We start from the raw sequence: 10551 nt of genomic DNA on the forward strand, positions 1-10551 counted from the left end.
ATGAGTTCAGTAGGGTGAGCTCTAATCCTGTATGATCATATCCTGGAAAGAAGGGGGAGATGTGGCCAATTTACATTAAGAAGAAGGATTTCAATGACATAATGTAAATGCTTGTCTAATGGGAAAGACTTGGCAAGCCGAGGGTTTAGAGAGAAGTGCACACCTCAATTATTTTGAAGGTAAGTGTTTCTAAATTTATTTTATTATTTTTTATTTTTTCTAAATTTATTTTAAAATTTAATTTGGTTTAATTAAACGAAAGTTCTCTCTTGGCTCTGTGTACATATAGGTGGGAATCAAGGAAGGTTGTTTATTCTTTGGTTCTATGTATAAAATTTTCATGCTGAGGTTACTTCCATATTTTAAAGATGAACATTAAAAGTGGAAACAGTACAGAAGTACTGTATAAAAGGGGAATAAAATGTTCTTTAATTCTTAGGGAATTGCTTTCCTATTATTTTCTTTTTTTCCAATTTTAATAAAATATAACATCTTTGACTCCCAGGATTTAAATCAAGGTTTATTTATGTTGAAAATAAATATTTTCTTAAATTCACTTATAAAAACTAACCTTTTCAAATTTATTGAGATTTCAGAAATCTTAGAGTGCCAATGAATTTGGTGAAAATCTACCAAGGAATGGATTCTGAAAAGATATAACATATTTATTCCCTAAAATGCCTCCTAGTATCATTCTTAGTTACTTTACTTTGATGAAAATAAGGCTTAGAAAGATGTAATGTTTTCATAACAAAATTAATCTAAAGTTATTAAACCATATTAGACCCCATGATTCCATGTCTTTCATCCCTTTACTCAAGATTAAGCTCTTTTTTTCTTCTTAGTTACTTGTCAAATATCTATTATTACATTGATATGTGCTCAAATTTCATTCTGTTTTTATGCTTTTCTGGTTACTTCTCCCACCTTCCCATTGCAGAGCTCAGTACTCAGTCTGAGTTCTTATTCTATCTCTGCCTATACCTTACTGGCAGTGTTCAGGTCAGAACCATCTGCAAATATATCTTTCTCCATTGATAAATATGTTATTTTTGGGTAAGAAATTTCATTCTGGTTTTCCTTTTCTTTTTAAGATGTATCACAGTGTCCCGTGATAGTCTACAGAGGGATGTTTACTAACTGAATTAATAAAGTCATGTTTTGTTACATATTAGCCAAAGGACACAAGTCACTTTAGATACTTCACTCTTGAGCTTTTTTAACCCTCATAGTTAGATCATTTGTATTTTGTGGATTTCCCATAACAGTCCTATTTTATTTTTTTATTAAAATATAGTTGATAAATAATATTGCATAAGTTGCAGATATAAACAGTGATTCACAATTTTAAAAGTTATACCTTATTTATAGTTATTATAAAATATTGGCTATATTCTTCATGTTGTACAATATATCCTTGTAGCTTATTTTACATATAATACTTTCTACCTCTTAATCCACTGTCTCTATCTTTCCCCTCCCAGCTTCCCTCACCCCACTGATAATCACTATTTTGTTCTCTGTATCTGTGAGTCTTTTTCTTTCTTGTTATATTCACTAGTTGGTTTCACTTTTTAAAAATCCATATATAAGTGATGTCATACTGTATTTGGACCCTCTGAGTCCATTCATGTTGTTACAAATGGCCAAATTTCATTCTTTATGACTAAGTAGTATGTCATTGTATACATATATATGACATCTTCCGTATCCATTCATCTGTTTCTGTATCTTGATGATGGTAAATAATGCTGCTGTGAACATTGGGGTGTATGTACCTTTTCAAATTAGAGTTTTTGTATTTTTCAGATATATACCAGTAAGTAGAATTGCTAGATTATATGGTAGTTCTTTTGGTGTTTTGAGAAACCCATACTGTTTTCCACAGTGGCTGCACCAATTTACATTCCTACCCAACAGTGTACAAAGGTTCCCTTTTCTTCACATCTTTTCCAACATGTATTATTTGTGGTCTTTTTGATGATTGCTATTCTGACAGGTGTGAGGTGATATTTTATTGTTGTTTTAACTTTCATTTATTTGATAAGTAACAATGTGAAGCATCTTTCATGTGCCTGTTGGCCATCTGTATGTCTTTGAAAAAGTGTCAATTAGGACTTCTGCCCATTTGTTAATCAAGTTGACTGCATTTTTTTGATGCTGACTTGTATGAGTTGTTCATATATTTTGAGTATCAAACCATTTTTGGTCTTGTCATTGGCAAATATTTTATCCCATTCGGTAGGTTGTCTTTTTTGTTTGCTGATGATTTCTTTTACAGGACAGTCTTGGTTTATACTTACTATTCTGGCATCTTGTCTGCCTTGGGCTGTTTTTTTCTTTCCAGATTTATCATTTTTAAATGAATTGTTATTGGTAATAATTACTTTAAGCTAAACTGGATAGATTGGATGGGCTTTCAGCTTGTATTTCTGCTTTAAGCTATGGTTTCATTCAGTTTGAGTCATTATCTTATAATGTGTGAGATACATGACCGTGAATTGTATCCTCATGTTAGCCAGTTATTACATCTGAAAGATGAGCAGCAATTACTCTTTTCTCTCTTTCCATCTTCTTATAAATGAAACAATGAGCATTTCCCTTTAAAAACAACATGCTGATAAAATCTTGTGTACTGTAACGGAGGCGGTTTGGGAGAGCTAAATTTCTCTGAAATGGGGGGAGTGGAAAGTGTTGCTTCTTCTGGCCATGTAGTTTACAAGTATGGTGCCATCAGCAGAGCTGTGGTTTTTGAAGCCAGTGCTTGATCTTTGAAAAGTCCATAGATAGGAGTGACCTCTGATTAATTGATGTAGTAGCTTAAACAATATTCTAGGTCTTGATTTCTTCCTGATATTATCTTAACTTTGTTTCCAGTGAGTAGGAACAATTACCCTCAGACTCTCTTTATGGTAGCAAGATGGCAATAGCTCCTAAATTTCTAGTTCAGGAGAAAAAAGAACTAGGTCTTATAAATCTTCCAAATTTTCTGACATTCATTCAATAGACAGGCTCTGGACATTCACCATTCAATATGTTGTTTGATTCCACTTATGCATGCTACTCTTCTGAAAGAATCCAGGGGAAAATTCCCACGGAGACTTTAAAACTGACCTCAAATAATATCTAGAAGGAGAATGGATATAAAGTAGCAAATAAAAGTATCTGTGACTCTGAGACCCTGGAATGTACTATATAGTCTAGATGTTCTATAATTATGTTTTACTCTTTTCTCTGACAGGTAAGGCCAATTGTATACGTATGCTCCCCCAATTCTGCTTACAAAATCACTTTTAATCTTTCTGAAAACAGGTCAAATTTTCAAAACAGCTTAATTCAAGATCTAAAACCAGGCTTATCCTATTCATCAGATTTAACAACCAGCTTACCATAATACCTTCACAGTTTCCAGACATTATTTTTGGTTTAAAATAACAGCGCAGTACAGTGCCCATTTGGGGAAAAAAAAATAATATTGTGGCTTTTCTACAAGCTCTTTGAACTTTATTTTTAAAAAATTTGGCGTATTTTATCATCTATTAAATAAATAGTACATACTGAGATGAGACTCTATTAAAAGATTGAAAGTGAAGTGAAAGTATTGCTCAGTCATGTCCAGCTCTTTGTGACCCTGTGGACTATTGCCTGCCAGGCTCCTCTGACTGTTGAATTCTCCAGGAAAGCATACTGGAGTGAGTAACCAGTCCATTCTTTAGGGAATTTCCCCTAACCAGTGATCGAACTCATGTCTCCTGTATCTCCTGCATTGACAGGCAGATTCTCTACCATCTGAGTCACCAGGGAAGCCTGTTAAAAGATTAAATAGGGGTAATTAGTTGGAAAAGAAGGGAAAGAAAAATACAAAATTATAAAGTAATATCTTATTTTACCCAAGAATGCCAAACACTGAATTTAAAAAAACTGGAAAAAAAAATTATTACCTATAGTGTTTTTGCCTTTCTGGAGAGAGATGCAGCTGAGAATGATAACCTCAGGAGGGTGGTCTATTGACCCCTAAGTCAAGGCCTGACTTCAAGTTAGAGAAAACAGTTTAGAATAAACAAAGTTTGCCAGGCAACAATGGGACAATGCTACTAGTTTTCTTTCCATGGCTTCCTTTTTATGTACTTTTTAAAATCTTTGGAGAAACATTTTACAGTTCTGCTCCCTGTAAAAGTGATGTTTGAATGTATTCTACAAAAGTTGCAAAGCTGGTAACTCATAAAATATTCCTGAGGTTGGCAAGTTTCACAAGATGAAAGGTTCACACAGTGCTAACAAGTAACTAAAAAGGAGACTGGGGTAGCATGCCCCAGCACAGCAGTTTAAAGTCCCAGGCTGGATACTGCACTGCAGTTTGAATCTTTATCATGATGCCAAGAAGATAAATAACATATCCAACATGCTTATCTATGGTTGGTGTGTTTAAACATAATTGACCTTACTACAAAATAATTGAAATATGGATTAAAACATCCCTGTTTTTCCTCCTATTTTTCACAAAAGAAGATGAAAATTCTACAATGAAAAGGATTTTCACATTTATATTTAGCTCATTTTGCTTTAGCTTGAAAAACAGGTCTCTAGTTTCTGCCAGCGCTTGTAACCAAGGAGAATGATTACCACATGCAGGTGTCACTGATTGGTTGAAATTGAAAGCTGCACAGATTGGCTTGGAGGCCTGAACTGATCTCTCTATCCTCTAATCTCCATTTGCTTCTGCCAAATGCCATTAGAAAGCAGTCAGATCCGTTTTGACTGACAGCATAGCTAACAAGTATGATCGGTGTTTGTGGGGGAAATATATATATATATATATATATATATACACACACACACACATATATATACCTTATATACATATAAATTAGATGACTAGTAAAAGACTAGTTATAAACATATTTTACTCACTTTCAGTGGGCCTGATGTTGAGAATTCTGCTTTCTATTCTTAATTTACCAAACTACTTTGCAGTAGTATCTGAGGTAAGGAAAGAAGATATATGTAAACAAATGACAGCAACCACAGAAACCCTCCTATCTCATGGAGAGACATTAAGATTTATGACATAAGGCTGTAAAATACTTTCAAATAATTATAAGCCCTTGCAGATAATATATAAAAGTTTTATTAACTAACTGGACTGTATCTTCACTTATAGAACAAATAGAAGCGCTCTTAATATGTCTTCATATAAATAACCTTTGAGGTTAGTTGAAGGTTTCAGTCCCCTTTTGAAGATGTACCGACTGAATAACTGGCTAGTAAGTGCCTCCTGCTTTTGTCCCACACCAGCTGCACTTCTTAGTTCATCTACTGAAACCATTCTTAGATGTTACAGACAAGGCCTTAGGATGCGATCAGATCTCAGTAAACCAAGTTTCGAAGGAAGGCTTTGTCCTTACATCATAATGTGCCTGTATATGTTTTAATTTGAAATAAAATTTTAAGATATGTGTACACTTTTTGTTTATGGTTCCTAATTTAACCTACTTTTTCAATTAACTTACCAGATAACTGTTCCTTCAAATAATATAAGATGGCTCTAAAACTATATAGCATAGAAATATTATGAATACAACATAAAACATAGAACTTTTCACACATAATGTAGTGATGACACTGAAAATTGCTTTATCCAAGAATATTTTAAACCTATATCTTCATTTCCTCTAATTCAGAATTCTTTTAGCTTAGAAACTAAATAAAAAGAAAATTTCAAGTGCAAATACTAAAAGCATAGGGGAGATTAACCTTATATTTGCCAAGTTTTTAGAAGCAGATTAAAACTTCTACCTAAACTGCCCATTGCATCAAATGATATTATCCTCTCCAGAATTTGATTAACAAAAATTCTACTATTAAAAATGAATTCCGTTGTTTTGTAAGACTTTCTTTCACAAATGAAGACTAGCTTCAGGTTGGTGAACAGATGAAAGTACTGGGACAGGTATGTGCCCAGAGGGGATGGAAGCTCCCATACCCGCCTCCCTGACCTTGCCCTGAGCTTTCTTCTCTTTGTCTGTTCTTGAGCTGTATCCTTTAAAATAGCCTAGCAAATAGTTTTTCAGATGCTGCATACTTGGCAAGACATGTCAGTTTGATGTAGATGTCCCCAAAGAGACCTCAGCTCTCACTGCTAATAGGCTCTGTGGCTCTGGTTTCCACTCCATTGTGTATGGATGTCAGGAAACGTGTGTAAAAATAGCTGAAGTTGTCTTGTGTGGACGGGCCAAAAGCATGGCTCCCTACTGTGTCAGAAATGTATGTATTAGAACCAAGTTGGGATCAGAGCTCAAGCTGGAAGATTCTTTGTGAGCAGCATTAACAGGGCAGCGTGTCCAAGTCCCCATAGGAATTGCTGCAGAGAATCTTGCTGCAAAACATAAAATAAGTAGAGAAGAATTTAACAAACACCCTGTAGTCACAGCAGAGATGAAAAGCTGCTGATGATGCTGGCTACTTTAATAATGAGATGATATCAGTTTAGGTAAAGACAAGGACAGGAGCAAGTAATGAGTAATACCAAGTAATGAGCAGGCTTAATACCAATGAGCCTGGTGCGGTTAAATAAACTTCCTCCAGTTTTAAGGAAGAAGGGACCATCACTGTAAGGAATGTATCAGAAATATTTGATGTTTTCATAGATAGTGAAGATGCTGTCAAAAAGAATAACTTCATGCTAGCAAGAACTGTGGGCTATTTTGTATCTAGACGTGATTTCTCTGTTATAGATATTGGTCTTGTCCCTGCCTCCAGTGGGGCGCTAAAGAAAAGAAGACTGAGTCTTTAGGACATGGATTTGGTGGAAGTGAATGGAGATTTTGCCCCCCAGTACTTGGCAGTTGAGAAGAACTTGGATTTCAACCCAAGTAAAACCAATATAAATGGAAGAGCCATTATTTGGAATCAGCAGGATCTGGATCAAGAATTATTGCACACACAGTTCATGAATTAGGATGTGGAGGTGGAAAATATGCAGGGGAATCAGCTTACATTGAAGGTGGCCAATGTATCACACTCGGTATTTGGAGCTCAGCCTGAAGAAACCAAGGAGCCCACCACAGCACACAGTTCCTTTATTTGGCTTGTTGTTCAGTCACTCAGTTGTGTCTGATTGTTTGTGACCCCATGGACTGCAGCACACCAGGCTTGTCTGTCCTTCACAATCTCTCAGAGTGTGCTCAGACTTATGTTCGTCGAGTCGAGGATGCCACCCAACCATCTCATCCTCTGCTGTCCCCTTCTCATCCTGTCTTCAATCTTTCCCAGCATCAGAGTCTTTTCCAATGAGTCGGCTCTTCACATCAAGTGGCCAAAGTATTGGAGCTTTAGCTTCAGCATCAGTCTTTCCAATGAATATTCAGGGTTGATTTCCTTTAGGATTGACTGGTTTGATCTCCTTAAAGTCCAAGGAACTCTCAAGAGTCTTCTCCAACACCACAGTCTGAAACCATCAATTCAGTGCTCAGCTTTCTTTATGGTTCAACTCTCACATTCATACATGGCTACTGGAAAAACCATAGCTTTGACTATACAGACCTTGTTGGCAAACTGATATCTCTGCTTCTTAGTATGCAGTCTAGGTTCATTATAGCTTTAAATTCCAAGAAGCAAGCATCTTTTAGTTTCATGGCTTCAAGAAGTAATTTCATTTAATTACTTGACTAGGCTACATAAAAACAAGGGAAATTCAGAGCAGCTGCTAAAACTGGTTATGCCCTGCCACTGAAACAGTGACTGAGTGTGATCCAGGGTTGACGAGGTAAAGATGTATTCATCATGAGTATGAGCTCAGGCCAGAAATAAATTTTCTCAAATTTGCACCAAATATGTATTTCTGAACTGAATTTTTATTATAGAAGGCCCTGAAATAAATCACATCCTGGACAATAACCACCACATATGCTTTAGATCATATGATTGCAAGGAAATTGAATAAATGTAGCCTTAATTTCCAAAAAACAAATGGATGAATGAACCCATTAATATATCCTTTTATGAGGAAATCTTAAATTTTCTTAAGATTTTCTTTTTACATTTTATACTTTACAATGGAATAGTCTATTAACATTCTTTAAGAGAAACAAGTGAGAAAGAACAACTCCTGTCATGCAGGATGTGACCTGATACTCTCAACCAGGCCTTAGTGTTACTCCAGGTTGGCCTGACACTCACAGCTAGGTCTTTAGGTCTCCTGCTAAAAATAAACTTTTTCACAGAACCTCAAAATAAGATATGACCATTCTGTGATTTTAAAGACAAAAAAGCTGTTCCTTAAGCATTGCTGATCATAGACAGAGCACTGCCCAACCCAGAACTTCACAGATATAACCCTTCCCTAGTTAATGTGAGCAACTGCTCTTTCTTTCTTTTTTTTTTTTTTTAATTAGTTGGAGGTTAATTACTTCACAACATTTCAGTGGGTTTTGTCATACATTGATGTGAATCAGCCATAGAGTTACACGTATTCCCCCTCCCGATCCCCTCTCCCACCTCCCTCTCCACCCGATTCCTCTGGGTCTTCCCAGTGCACCAGGCCCGAGCACTTGTCTCATGCATCCCACCTGGGCTGGTGATCTGTTTCACCGTAGATAATATACATGCTGCTCTTTCTTAAATATACAGGGTTAGCCTCACTCTAGTCTATCTTTGCCAGAGATAAGATGTTTTCAGATATCCTATCATAGAATTGCTTTCAACTCCTGATAGTATACAATCCAGTGAAATGTCCTGCTTCCTTAAACTGTCTCCAAGCAACTCAGCCAAAGCCTAAATTGTATAATTGGCTTCTTTTTAATACCCAGCATGATGGTATTAATTTTACATGTCAGCTTGACTAGGCTAGGGGATGCCCTGCTAGCTGGTGAAACATTATTTTTGGATGTGTCTGTGTGGCTGTTTCTGGAAGAGCCTGGCATTTGAATTGGTGTACTGAATAAAGCAGATGACCCTTCCCGATGTGAGAGAGCATTATCCAATCTTTTGAGGGCCCTGAAGAGAACAAAAAAGCAGAGGAAGAATGCATTTGTTCTCTTTTTCCTTGAGCTAGGACATCTTCTCTGGTGCTCAGTCATCAAGGCTCCCAGCTTCTCAGATGCTTGCACTTGGACTTACACCACTGACTCTCTGATTCTCTAGCTTACAGATGGAAGATTGCAGGATGTCTTGGCCTCAAAAATTGCATGATCCAGTTCCTAAAATAAATATCTCCCTTTTTCTCTCCCTCTCTCTCATTGTCTCTCTGAAAGTAGAGTGTCCCTATGAAAACTTGTGTAAGTTGAAATGGCCTAAAACAAAGAAGTGATTGTTTTCCTAAAAGTGAAAATTCTCTTTGGATTTCTTTTGGTTCGTTAAAACAGGTACTAACGTAGGTCTTTCATAAAACAAAGTGACATAAAACAAATGTTCAAAAGCCAAGGGATACCTTTATATATGGCCTTCCCAGGTGGCACTGGCACTTGTGGTAAAGAATCCACCTGCCAATGCAGGAGACAAAAGAGATGTGTGATCGATACTAGGTTAGGAAGATCCCGTGGAAGAGAGTGTGGCTACCCACGCCAGTATTCTTGCCTGGAAAATCCCCATAGACAGAGGAACCCGGCAAACTACAGTCCATAGGGTCGCACAGAGTCAGACGCGACTGAAGCAACTTAGCATGCACGCACGCACTTGTGTATATGTAGTCTTTTGGTTCTGTTTCTCTGGAGCACTCTAATGCATCTTCTTACCCAGACACCTCACATTTCTCCATATGCAAACAAGAATAAGCCCAAGGCTTTCCTGGTGGTCTTTAGAAGTAGGGCTCTAACACAGAGAACAGAAAATAGATTGCATATGTTTAAAGACTTGAGAATGGGGGATATACTACCTAAATCCTAGAGGAATGCAACATAAGAAGATGGAAATAATAGACAACAAAGATCAAACTTCTCTGCTCCCATATTTTCACATAGCCCCACACTAGAGACTATTATGACTTATTGATTAAATTATCCATTTCAATAAAAGTATTGTGCATAGATGCAGGAAAGCTGTTTCTGTATGCTCTGTTTAAATTACAATTAAGTTTGCAGCTGGAAGTCTCCAAAACACAGTGGAAGCCTCTCAGGGATGGTTATTTGCCTTGTCCTATTTTTGAATTCTTTAGCAACATCACCTTATAGCAACAGCTGTTCAGAGCGCTGGGACTAGTAGGAATTTTTCTTCTACTGCTGGCAAGTTGAAAAGCTGTAAAATATTTTCAGTTCATTTCAGGTTCAGGTATCCCTAGGAGCAATTGTCTTCATGCAATAGAAGAGAAGGTACTAAGACTGTAAAACAGAGATTGAGAAACTAAATGCAAACTGCTGTTGGTTGGAAACTCCAACTGAGCCTTTATTGCCAAACACCAGACATTAGAAGATCAGTAGCTAAATTAGCTAAAGTAAACATCCTGAGGTGAAAAACCAGCGCCAGCTCATTGAACTAAGAATAAGACACACGTGGGTTGGCAGTAGGACTGAGGAAAGACCTAAATAAATATGGATAAATGCAGTATCTGTTTCTGTA

General features: G+C 36.6%; 1 pseudogene; it reads left to right on the forward strand.

Moving 5' to 3' along the window:
- The first annotated feature begins 5240 nt into the window (after nt 1–5240).
- On the forward strand, nt 5241–7044 carry LOC122426143 (annotated as a pseudogene).
- Nucleotides 7045–10551: the final 3507 nt, after the last annotated feature.

The sequence above is a fragment of the Cervus canadensis genome, chromosome 24 (genome assembly GCF_019320065.1).
Source record: "Cervus canadensis isolate Bull #8, Minnesota chromosome 24, ASM1932006v1, whole genome shotgun sequence".
Taxonomy (NCBI): Eukaryota; Metazoa; Chordata; class Mammalia; order Artiodactyla; family Cervidae; genus Cervus; species Cervus canadensis.